At 39.1% G+C, this 13969-nt stretch overlaps 1 protein-coding gene across 1 annotated transcript in view; it reads right to left on the minus strand.

Moving 5' to 3' along the window:
- Positions 1-13969, minus strand: part of LOC139685698 (cell adhesion molecule Dscam2-like) — a 523226-nt gene that overhangs the window by 329009 nt on the left and 180248 nt on the right. The gene's annotated exons all lie outside the window — the stretch shown is intronic.

The raw sequence follows: 13969 nt of genomic DNA on the forward strand, positions 1-13969 counted from the left end.
TGCAAAATTGGGTTCAAAAATGTTCAAAATGTCAGGGCCATATATGATTGGGGACTTTTGTTGAATGAGAGGAGGACGAAAAGGCAAATCTTAGGGATTTTAAAACATACGTCCTTCTATACGCTGTCTTTGCACTACTTCTGGGTGAGAAAGATGGGATGGACGAGGTCTGTTCAACAAGTTCCTGAACTTTATTTATCACCAAAAATATATTTCAATGACAAATTATTGTCTAAAATCCTCTTCAAAGTAAACTTCTCCCAAACGTATACAATTACCCTAACGATGTTTCCAATTTAATACAGTCCTTGAACGTTTCTTCCGAAATGCACATAACCTCCTTCGCCAATTTTTTCCCTATCTCTGGAATGGAGGCAAATCCTTTTCCTTTGAGCGGGGTTTTTAATTTGGGAAGAGGAAGTCAGATGGGGCCAGGTCTAGTGGGTAGGTGGGGAAGCACAGCTATCTTGTTTTTGGCTAAAACCTCATGAATTCTGAGAGACGAATGAGACGGCGCATTTTCGTGGAGAAAAATCAACTCATCGCTCCTCCAAATTTCGATTTTTTTCGTCTGGTTCTCTCTGTTAGGTATTTCACAACGCCTAGGTAGTACTCCGCGTTTACTGATTGGCCATTAAGTAGATTTTGTGATGCACAACACCTTTTCCATCGATAAAAACAGTAAACATCTTTACTTTCGAGCGACCTTGTCTCGCTGTTTTGAAGCTGGGGATGTTTCACCGATCCATAGTGATAATACCACTTCTGTTTCCATGTCATATCCGTTAATCCATAACTTGTCTCCTGTTATCATCCTGGACAAGAAGGCTTCACCCTCTACAACTTGCTAAATTTCGATCTAACAGTTCCTGGCAGACTTGACCTCGATGCTGTTTCTGATCTGCTGTTATCAGGCGAGACACGATTTCGGCGGCAACTCGATGCATCCTAAATTTCCAGTCAGGATTTCATTGTACGAACCAATCAAGATGTCACGCTCTTCCGCAAGTTCCCTGACAATAAAAATCGATTTGCACGAACGAGATAATTCACTTTTTCGATGTAGGGGTCATTAGTCAACGTTTATGGTTTTCCCGGAACGCCTGTCGTCTTCAACTTACTGCCCCCCTTTTAGAACCGGGTTAACCACTTATTACACACGATATGTTTCATATCATCTTCACTTTGGTAATCAACTCCAAAGTTCCATGAATGACTTGGAGAGTTTCATGCGGGATATTACAAAGCAACGCTGAACTTATTTCCGCGGATCCGACTTTTCGTCGCACTCCACGAACACCCCTTCACATAAACGGCCGCAATTAATCAAAAAAACAAGATATCAACAAATTTGTCAATGGCGGTTATTTGGAAACTTTACGTGGAACCAACGCTTTCAAGCAAATTAAAAAATAACAACCTGGAGGGGCGCTCTTCAAAAAGTTCGGGAACGTTTTGAACAGTCCTCGTACGAATTGAATATGGTGCGAATGCCAAAAGGTAGGTAGCAGTCTTTAATGTAGTTCAATGATATTTTTTGCTATAGAGGGCAAAAAAATTAAAACCGCATACTTTTTACAAGACATATTTCAATGTGAAGAAACTATGTAGAAAAGTTAAAAAATTATATAATCCGTCAAAACGATATGCGCACGGGATCCCAGGAAAGTTATTATTAAGTAATCTACCGGTTAAGGTAGGTTTTGAATGGAAACAAGTACCAAATAAATATTTTTCGGCTCCTATCAAAAAAATCCAGAAACCTACTCTGCATCGAATACTTCATCTCCGTGTACGTCCTTCCTCCCTTCAACCCGTCCAACATCCATTTCCTGTTCCTGCCATTTCCTCGTTCCTATAAAATTCTACCCTCTAGTACAACGGTAATCCCAGAAGTACTTGGCCCAACAAAGAAAACGCAAAAATTTGGAAAAAATATATTTATTTTTCAATATAATCTCCTTTCAGCGGTAAGCACTTTTCCGATGTTCAATAAGTTTGATACCCTTTTTATAATAACAACTGTCTTGCTCCCCAAAATAGCCATTAACGGCCGGCATCACTTCTTCAAGGTTGGAAAATCTTTAATCACCGAGCCATTTTTTCAATTTTACGTTCAGAAAATAATCCGATGGGGTACATGAGGTAACAATTCAAACTTAAATTCATGAATTTTGGCCATTGCAATAACGGATTTATGAGCTGGTGCATTGTCTTGATGAAATAACACTTTCTTCATGCCGACGCCCATAGTAGATTTATTCGCTCAAACGTAGCAATAGGTTTGCATAATACTCGCCGGTGATAGTTTTTCCTTTTTAAAGATATTAATGAAAATTACCCCTTGCGCATCCCAAAAACCTTGCCTGCAAATGATACGGTCTTCGCATATTTTGGAGCCGGTTCTATCCTTTTTGAATCCATTGTTTTCATTGTTCTTATGTCTCGGGTGTGAAGCAATGGACCCATGTTGCATCCATGGTTATGAAAAGGACGCGAAAACTCTGCTTTGTTCCTGTGAAACTTTGCTAAAGACTCGATTAAAACATCTTTATGACACTGGTTTTGCTCCAGTGTGAGCAAGCGCGGCACCCAACTTGCACACAGCTTTCTCCTGCCCAAATTTATCAGTTAATATGCAAGGTAGCGCACTTTTTGAAATGCCTACTATGTCTGCTAGCTCGCGCACTTTCAGTCGACGATCATCTACTATCACTTTGTGGATTTTCTTCACCGCTTATGGAGCCATCACGACATTTGGTCGACCAATACGTTGCTCGTCTTGACAGCTCTTACGGCTTCGTTTAAACCCTGCTACCCAATGTTTTACTGCTGTGAACGAAGGAGCAGACTCACATAGAGTAGAATCCAGTTCAGCTTTTATAGTGGTTGGGCTGGGTCTTTTCAAGTAAAAGTATGGTATCACATGGCAATGACCAATTTTCTCCAGTTTCACAAAGTCACTGAAAACGGTCCTATTGATGGCTGCCAAACAAATACTAAACAATGTGGCGTTTTAAAACTTTAAACATATACTTAATAGATTGTGTAATTTCTATTACAGTGCTATTTTTCAAACAACTACCGCCATCTTTAGATCAGGCCGGGCACTAATAGGACCACCCTCGTATAGTCTTCAGCATCCCACTGCCAACCAATACACTCTTCAACTGTTTTTTCCTGCCTTTTTAGGATTTCTCCCAACAAACCCCTCTCCTCGCCCACCATGCCGAATACTTCATTTGTTTTCCTTTCGGTCCATTTCAACTGCTATATCCGTCTACACACCCACATTTCAAAAGTCTGCAATCTACTTACAGGGTTCGTCCGGAAAATAAGTGTACTGAGCTCAGGAAAAAAAATTTATTACACTTTTACATATCTTAAGCTAATATTCCTCAAAATAGGACCCTTGTAAGTCGAGACACTTGTTCCAGCGGCGTTCCCATTCCTAGAACGCTCCCGCGAAGGCATCATCGGGAACCTCTCGAAGACACGTCGTCACGGCCTCTTTGACGGCGTCCAAAGTCCCGTATCGCGTTCCTTTCAAACTCCTCTTTATCTTCGGGAACAGAAAGAAGTCCGGTGGTGCCAAGTCCGGGCTGTAGGGCGGGTGCGGCAGCGTTGCCACGCCGTGCTTGGCCAAGAAGTCCGACACGACAAGCGCGGTGTGAGACGGCGCATTGTCGTGATGAAGCCGCCAGATGTAATGGCTCCCTAATAATCTCGTGCACTATTGTTTTTGGCACATTACACTGCTCTGCTATCATCCGAACACTAAGACGACGATCAGAGTTCAGTACATCGCGAACTTTTCGCACATTTTCGTCGGTGAGTGTCGTTGATGGGCGTCCAGGCCGTGGTTCGTCGTCGACCTCTTCTCTGCCCTCCACGAACATCTTGTGCCACCGAAAGATCATGTTTCTGGACATGGCTGACTCCCCGTAAGCCTGGTTAATCATACCGACAGTTTCGGTAGACGATTTCCCAAGCTTTACCGCAAATTTGATGGAATAACGCTGATCCAAAAACTTTGGCATCGCGTTCCGTGACGTGGGTCGAGCGCGGAGGTTCGCGTTAACAGAGCTACTGACTACACCACAGCTCAGAGCCGACTGCCTTTTTCAGCGTCGCTTGCCAACATACCCCCCTCCAATCGCAGCCCGTCAGAGCGGTGCTGGGCGCGCCTGGAGCGGCGGGAAAAAATCAGTACACTTATTTTCCGGACGAACCCTGTATATCATCCTGCCTCAGTGACCACGTTTCCGCACTGTACATGACTACGCTCAAAATCAAAGTTTTAACGAATCTTTTCCTAACATCCTTACTCCGTTTCCCACAAATGTTCATTGACTGCTCAAGCGGGCAAGTATAAACCCTCCCGGTGAGTGCAGTCCCACTTTTACCGGTCATTGTACATAAGAAACGCATGGAATCGCAGAAAGAAACTTGGCTGACGTGGAATTGTGGTTTGCGAAAAGGAGAAACTTAAAACTCGGATTAAAATATTGCCATCAACTCCCTCCTCCTTGAGAAATCCTCTTTGCCTAGCGCTATTCTTCTCCTTACGTCCCTTCTAATTTAAACCATGTTGATCCAATACTTTCGAGACATGGAAACTGCTCTACCTGCTCTAGTTTTTGCCCTCCTATTTTAACGTTTAGGTTAGTCTTTTCCTACTGGAAATTCGCATAATCGTTTTATTTCTCGTATATTAATTCTCACCCCTTATCTTTCGAATTGAATTTCCAATTAACTCAGCAATGCTTGAAATCACCCTTGGCTGACTAAAAAAACTAAAGCTTGATCATCAGCAAACCAAAGTGATTTTAGAAATTCCCGTACAACTTTCATTGCTACCTCCAATTCTTTCCATGACTCTAAAATCATTTTCTCCACATTTCCGTTGAACAGCCTCGGTGACGATGGCAAATCTTTTCCTAACATTGCCCATCCGGACTCTCCGTTCGCCGCTCGAACCTGAATAGTCTGAGACATGTACAGGCGGCGGATTAGTCTCCGGTCCCTCCAATATATTCCTATTTTCTGCAATATGCTCTTTATTTTTTTCAAAATTAACTCTATTAATCACCTTTTCAAAATATAAGAAACAAGAAATGCTTCCTGATTGTATTGTTTATTCCTCTCGATTAGTGATTTCATTACTACAATGGCATCGCGCGTACCTCTCCTCTGCCTAAAACCAAACTGATAATCCCCTAAATAATCATTTGCCTTGACCTCCATCTTTTTGTTGAAGATCGTGAGAACCATTTTAGCAGCATAAGATATCAAAATTATTTTTCTCTAGTCCTCACATGATATAGCCTTTACCTTTTTCGGAAAAGGAACTTAAACTAATCTCACAAAGTCTTCCGGCCAGATGCCTTTCTCTTATATCCTACCATCGATATAGAATCAGTCCATATAGACTCTCTCGCATTTTCCTACACCTTTCAGTAGTTCCGTAGGAATTTTTTCTAATCCCACGGCCTTATTTGGTTTCATCGCCCTTAATGCCCTTTCTATCTCATCGTCCAGTATGTCTGGACCTAAGCTAACTTCATCTACGTCATGTTCTTTTTCTATGTCTAACATTTTTGTTTAGACATAGAAAGTTAGTAACTTATTTACCAAAGTTCCTTAATATATTCCTTCTGTTTCTCTTGGTTCATATATGTTTTAACTATTGCCTTACCCGACTTTATACCTAGCTGTTAGCACGGATCTTCTCTTCTTACACCCCGATAGTGATTACACCTGGATTTATATTGCAATGAGTTTACCCTTCCTCTAGAAGCTTTCCATATCCTCGCACTGTCTTCCTCCATGCTTCTTTTGCTTTATTTTTTGCCCGTGTCAATTAATTATTTAACACTTCCTATGTACTTCCTTTTACCTAGCTCTGTGTTTACATTCTTCTACTTACTACTCTCATCTATCTTTCTAATCATCTCATCCGTGAGCCGTGGCTTCCTTGTAATTTGCCCATAACCGGTTCCAATAGTTTCTTTTGCGGCATTCGATATCGCTTTCTTGATATATTCCCATTTTTCTTCGATAGTGCTCAGCCCTTTACCGTCATCTATGATTTTCTATATAGCCTGCTGATACACCTTATTTGTAAACCCATTTAATTTTTTACATTTCATTTCCTAATCCGCCACCCACCTTATGTTTTTGAAACGGACGCTACACTTCATGACAACTAAATTGTTGTCGGAGTCCTCATCCGCTCCTGGAAAGCTGTGCAAATTAATCCCGCTGATTCTGAATTTCTGTCTAACCTTTATATAACCTAACTATTATCTTTCTGAGTTATCTGGCATTTTTCTTGCATACCTACGCCTTTTGCGGTTTCTATACCAAGTGTTGTTGATGACCAACCCCTGCCATCTGCAGAACTCAATTGCTTTGTCCCCTCGGTCAATCCACGAACCTAAACCGTAGTCTCCCACGTCATAACCATCTCTTCCTTCGCCTACCGTCGTATTCCAATCCCCTTTCAACTATTAATTTTTTTCTAAAAGCAACACAAGCGATCATGCCCTCTATCGGATTTCTTTCTACTTATGAATGTTCGGTGGCATGTTTACCTGAACAATGACCTAGTTCGTCGGTTCTGCTTTTATCTCTACAAGTAACATTGTTTCCGTTGCCTATTTTATGTTGAATTTGCTTCTTCCTACCTCTTTATTCAAAGTTATTGCAACCTATCGTCAGCTCTCGTCCCCACCGCCGTAAATTATTCTATAATTATCACTCCAGTAATTCCCGCTATCCTTCCATCCCACCTCGCATAAATCTAAAATATCTATAGTTCTTTTTTCCATCTCTGGCTTCACATTCTCTAATTTTCCTGTCCCTCACTTTTTGCCTGGCATTCAAATTTCCTAGTCTAACTAATTTGGTTTTCTTCTTCTGCGTCTTCTGTCCTGCTGTTATCGTTTTTCCTTTGCGAGGGTTTCGTGACATGACGACCGTGCAAGCCTTCCTAGTCCGATAATTGGAAGGACAGGTTGCTGCTCTATATTGTCCATTATTTTATTCTTTAGAATGATAATCGCCTTCCTCAATCGCGTTTCTAACGTGACACCATCGCCCACTGGGACCAGACACCTTTGTAGCCGCCTCATTGAGGAACGGACGCTGCGTGGACTACCTTTCGTCCGGCTCCTAAACTTCGACCTATCGGGTATGGGTGACCCTACCATTCAGAAGTAGAAATTATCATAACCTTCGTCAACATAGCTCTAGGGGTCATCGGAACGCAAAAGCCCTTCCAGTAAGCCACGGTTGCAGTCCCTGGGAGGGTCTGAGGAAAATATGCTATCAAAAAGGATAGAAAGGTTGAGGGATAAATTTGTCATGAGAGAATTTAGATCGGTTACACTGTTAATTTACAAGTAAAAGGAAACTTAATAGATAGTTTTGAACATGCAGGGTGAATGGATGAGAGTGGAAACACCGAGAAATGTGCGAGGAAAGATTCATATTTTGAGAGGGAAGAATATACCAAAGAATTTGGTACTGGAAATCATCAAAAAGTTTCCAAGAAAACGAATATTAGAGGTCTTAGGAAAAATGTGCCTTGAAGTAAAAAACGTACAATAGTGATGGATGCAAAATAAATGTAAAAGAAAAAAGCCATAAAATATTGTGGCTGCAAATGAGGTATAAGCGTGTAATAAAATACACTAAAACTAGGCCTTATTGACTTTATCTGAAAACGGAATGTCGTTAATGGTTTGCATGTTTAAAGTCTTCTTACTTGGAATTGCATTTACTTCTAACCAGATATAGTATTTGCAATCGATGATGCAAACCCTGCACTTATATAAAAGTGTATCATGAAAATGTTTGCATTTTCAGAATGAATATTGTCCCAAGTAATGTTGGTAGCGTCACATGTCTCACTGAACCACCTTTTGGAGTGCCTATAGTATGGAATGTCGTAATTTTATCAAAGATGAAGTCACTTTGAATTTAAAATACCTAAATGTAAGCATTTTTATTATAAAAAATTATAAACATCATCATCTATTTATTAATTCTTTACTCTCTATTTATTTAAAACATACAGGTATATATTGTTATTATTATGGTATTTTCACCGAGGGTTGAAAGAACATCGTTTATCGGGTTTGCTCCGTTTACTCAATCCCATGATATTTCACTCAATTTTTTATTAATATCACGCAGATCTGTCGTATAGGATATATTCTTACCAAGTAGCAGGCCTTTCGAATGAGGCAGCTTATGGTTTATCATAGTCATTTACTGACTGACATCCCTGTTCAAGTGCTTCTGCATCGGATTAGAAAAGAATTAACTCCACATTAATCATTTAGCATGTTGAATGTTATTATTATATGGTGTCATTTTCATAAAAATCGAATCTCGAGGATATATCGACTCTGCTAAAAAAATATGTAAAATTATTTTTACCACCAATGCAGATGGCTGATGTGGGGTGCTTTTTGGGGGGAAAGTAAATGAGAGATTTTGGGAAAGCAATGCGACCCACGTCAGTTAAATTTTGGCAATTAAAGCGTGCGGATTGCAGCTAGATTGGATCCCTGTTTGACGGTGACGTTAAGAATTCATGATGCCACTTTCAATGGAGCAATTATATGCGATAAAATTGTGCATTACGCTCGGAAAATTGAGTTTGGAGGCCATGACCATGGTTAAGGATGCCCATGGAGATATGCCCATGTGATGGTTTCCTGTTTGCACAGGATACAATATCTTGTAGAAATGGAGGGTGGATAAGACATTGACGCGAAGGAACAGCCTGGACGTCCGTCAACGACACAGCGCGAGGAAAATGTGAAATGTGAAAAATAAGGTAAGAGATTTTCTCAATTCTGATCGACGCGTTAGAGTCATATTGTTAGCAGATGCGTACAATATTCCAAAAACAACTGTGTATTGCACTCTTACAGAAGTTTTAGCAATGAGAAAGGTGTGCCAAGATGGTTCCCAAGGTGCTGTTGGAAGATTGATTTTGTGAGAATCTTGGCTTTGGACGTCTTGGACTACGGTGAAAGTGACCCGAATTCTTTAGTAGGTGACGAGACATGGGCCTTTGAGTGCGATCCAAGTACAACTCCTTTGTGAAGCATTTTGGATTATGTTAAAGAGGCAAAGACGAGGTACCTGAACAAGAATCCTGTTGATTCCTTACCGGAAACACACCACTATTGGCGGAGGCACTCTCATTGCTGTGATGATGCACAAGGGTGCTCTTATTAAGATTTTTAACAATGTCTACTTAAATCTGCATTACATTTTTTCCCCAGATTTTTCTACTTATTTTTGGGATAGACCTCATATTTAATAATGCATAGGTTATTTAAAATCTTTTATGCGATAAAAGTATAATGGTGGAAACATTTTATCCGTGCTTTCAATAGATGAAATTATAAGATATTAGTACGAACTGTTTAACAAATCCTATTTAATCATCCGGGGGAAGTGTGGTTCTCATTAAAATGTGTCTGATGAAGATTGTAAGAAAACTATTTTAACATTTTCCGCTAGTATTTGCTTCGATGGTGAAATGATTAATAATAACCTCAAAATTTTATAAATTTCATATAAATTATTCTTATTCTACTGGCCATGGTAGTTTCATCCAATTCAATCGTAATCAAATCAGAATTGGATCATATCTTAATAAGTATCAGCACAATCAAATGTGCTGATCAAATAAAACCTACAGAGAGGATAAAAGAGGAGTCGAACTCCTCTCTCTGTGACTTCCAAAGAGTGAGAGCAGAATTTCCCAAATGGATATCACTCAAAATCAACAAAAATATTTGTTTATGATAAATATTTTCTTTTTCGCCTCTCTGATTAATACAGTTGTGGGAAATCACCATGAGAAATTAAAAAAGAGAATTATTTCATTTGGAGACCAAAAAGATGCGTGCCTGAAAAGTGGCCAAAGGAGCTTTGAAAGGCACCTGAATGTATTGGATGGAAAGTTAACATGGCGAAAATGTAAATAAAGTATTACACATCTCTGAGATAAAGAAATTACGCCCCACATAATATGAACGAGCAAAATATTGAATGGCAATTTAACTCCAAAGTACTTTTTCTTTGCGCCTTCTCATTATTACAAGTAAAAGGAAATATATTGGCTGAAACGAGGTTTACGCGTAGTTTCTAACATACTAGTATTGTATCAGGCGATCTTATGTTTCAAAATTTGCATCCTGATGTTGCCGCTAGTAAGTTTCCAGGAGTTTCGCAAAGTTTTGATTTTAGCAAAGGTTTGATTGTATTCTTCAATTATTAAGTCAATCTTTTACGTAGAGTAGGAAACCTTAATTTTCTAAAAAATCGCATACGAATGGGAATCGATAAATCTTTGGGTAGATTTCTTGAAATTTAATGGTTTTTAGCAATAAGAATAAGGGTTAATGGGTGCCCATGTGTTTGGAAAATACGGCTATTTCTATTATATTTCATTGCATGCAATTCTAACAAATAGAAATCTTACAAATTAAAAATTGGTGAGAAGCAAGCTAAAAATGAAAGGAATTGGAAGGAAGGAATTAATTACAGCCATTAGAAAGCAGCAATTAATTGCGGCAATATACCTTACATCATATTCTGCTTTGAAGAGGAGTATTAATACTTCACTTAGGACTTTTTTGATAACATTTTATCTTTTTTCCACTGAAGTATTATGCAACCAGGTTTATGATAGATTTAAATTTTAATGTGGAAGTAAGAATATATATTGGTGGCTTTAAAACCATTAATTATTAAAATATATTAACAAAATTCACCCTTAATATTAAAGATACGACCACTTTTATGTTTATATTTCATGGGCCTCTTCTCAAAATGCCGAAATTGATTGGATGAAAAATTAAACTCTTTGGTATAAAGAACTGTAAATAGCCACAATTAACGACGAGTTTTAATCACCAAATGGATGGTTCATTTAAATTTCAGTTTTCAACTTGCCAGCATAAAGAACTCCCCTGTAAGTCAAATCTTGGAACCTTTGAACGTCATCGCTTCAATAACACTTTCACTTTAATGGATTCAACTGCACGCAAAACTTCTGATGAATCACGATGAGTTTTATTAAAACATCAGTCTTTTGTGATAAAGTAATTTTCAAACAATCTTTTTTCTCTTATGACAAGGACCAATGTTCCCAACCGGTGTTATAAGTGTATTTTCTTTAATGGACTTCACAGATTGTAAAAAACTATTCCCTGGCATGGCTTTAGAGGGTCCTTCGGTGTTACCGGATATATACTGTTTGATAAATACTGTTTTATTGCATGACCGACTGTGCGATTATGATAGGAGTGGTGTCCATTTACTGATTCATGGTTATTATCTTATTCGCTACGCTAGTCTAACTGAGAGAAAACTTTATAATAACCTTTTTAAACATACTCATATTTGTGTAAATTTCTATGGTACGTTTTTGTTGAATATTATTGTTGTCTTTCAGACTGTAATTAAAATAAATCTAGCGGTAGCTTCGGGGGTTATGTGACATTTGGTTCATTTCAAAATAGTGACCATTGTATGCTGTCACTAAAATAATATATGTAGGTGGAAAAAAATAATTAGCGGTGTCCAATCGAACATCAGCGATAACCGTAATACTAATTGAGGCTTATATAATCGGGATTAGGTAGTAAAGGTTAACATAAAATCCTAAACGGGGCTTAGGCCTACTCACGCACGCATTTACATATGTTTGTGTGCGTGTATATATATATATATATATATATATATATATATATATATATATATATATATATATATATATATATAGTAGTATTTATGGGGGGCGACCAAAAGCTGAGGTCAATTGCGACACAGGGAATGGACAGGAAAGGATGGAGGGTGCAGAGAAACCCAGAGTCGGCATTAGCCTACTCTTAACGAAAGGCGCCTAAAGATCCACAGCTTAACGTCCCATCCAACTTACGGCGTAAGTACCCTCCACAAGCACCTCAAGTAGGGATCGAGATACCACTAAAAATATTCAACTCCGCCGGGTTTGAACCCGGGCCCTCTGGGTGGGGAGCCAGTACGATAGCCACCGCATAATCTCGATCCCCTGATATATATGTATATATATATATATATATATATATATATATATATATATATATATATATATATATATATATATATATATATATATAGACCAGCAGCAGCAGGACTGAAGACGCAGAGGAAGAAGACCAAATTAGTTAGAATAGGATCATGGAACGTTAGGACAATGATGAGGACAGGAAAACTGGAGAATGTTAAGTGAGAAATGAAAAGGGGAGATATAGATATTTTAGGTCTTTGGAGGTGAGCTGGAAGGATAGCGGGGATTCCTGGAGTGATAATTATAGAATAATGTACAGAAGCGGGAACGAGAGCCAACGAGGGGTTGTCATAGTAAAAATAAAGAGGTAGGAAGAAGCCTAGTCAACATAGAACAGGTAACGGTTAGAATATTACTAGTAGATATAAAAGCAGAAACGACGAACTTTGTTATTATTCAGGTGTAAATGCCACCGAGCAACCATACAGAGGAAGAGATCGATAGGATATACCTTCAATTACAGAACATAATCGCGGATGTTCCTCCAGGGAAACATTTGATAGTGATGGGGGATTTGAATGCGACGGTAAGCGAAGGAAGAGATGGTGATGAGGTGGGGGACTACGGTTTAGTCACGAGGGATGACCGCGGGGAGAAAGCAGTTGAGTTCTGCAGTAGACAGGGGTTAGTCATCACCAACTCTTGGTTTAGACACCACAAAAGACGCAGGTATATATGGAAAATGCCAGTTGCCTCAGAGAAGTATCAGATATATTATATTCTGGTTAAACACAGGTTTAGGAACAGTGTGATAAATTAGGGCAGCTTCCGGTGAGCGGATGCGGACACTGGTTACAATTTAGTTTTTATGAAATGTAGCGTCCGCTTCAAATAGATAAGGCAGGGACGGCGGGTCAGAAAATAGAATTTAGAAGCTTTAAATGGATTGAAAGGAAAGGAGTAAAAACAGGCGGTAGAGAAAATCATAGAGACTGGCAAAGCGCTAAGTACTATCGAAGAAAATTGGGAAAGTATCAAGAAATGGTTATCTAAAGCCGCAAAAGACCGTATTGGAACTGTTAACGCGAAAAGGACTAGGAAACCATGAATATCGGATGAGATGATTACAAAGATGAATGACAGGAGAAAATACAAGAATGTAAATACCGAGAAAGGCAAAATGAAGTACAGAGAGTTAAACAATAATTTGAGGCGGGCAACAAATAGGGCAAGAGAAGCATGGTGCAAGACTCAGTGTAAGGATATGGGAAGCTTGCAGAGAAAGGGTGAAATTGGTGCGCTGTACAGAAAAGTTAAATCTTTATCGGGGTCTAAGAAAGGAAGATCTATGCTAACAGTTAGAGATAAGGTGGTTTAGGTAATAGTTGACACAGGAATGATCCAAGAGAAATGGAAGGAATATATAGAATAACAGTATGGTAAAGAACTTAGACCAAAAAAGTTAGATATAGAATAGGAACATGATGTAGAGAAAGATAGCTTAGGTCCAGGCATACTTGTCGATGATACGGGAAGGGCTTTAAAGGAGTTGAACCTAAATAAGGCCGTGGGGGTGGATAACAGTCCTGCGGAACTACTGAAATGTTTAGGAAAATGTGGGAGGAAGAGGCTATATGGGCTGATTTGTAGTAATTATGAGGAAGGAATCTGGCCGGAAGACTTTGTAAGATCAGTTTTAGTTCCTATTCCGAAAAAGGTGAAGGCTACATCATGTGAGGACTACAGGATGATAAGTTTGATATCCCACGCAACTAAAGTTGTTCTCAGGATCATAAAAAAAGGATAGAGGGTAGGGCAAAAGATTACTTAGGGGATGGTCAGTTTGGGTTTAGGAAGAGGAGAGGTACGCGTGATGCCAGTAAT

The sequence above is a fragment of the Hetaerina americana genome, unplaced genomic scaffold (assembly GCF_022747635.1).
Source record: "Hetaerina americana unplaced genomic scaffold, ioHetAmer1.1.p SCAF_12, whole genome shotgun sequence".
In the NCBI taxonomy this organism is placed as follows: Eukaryota; Metazoa; Arthropoda; class Insecta; order Odonata; family Calopterygidae; genus Hetaerina; species Hetaerina americana.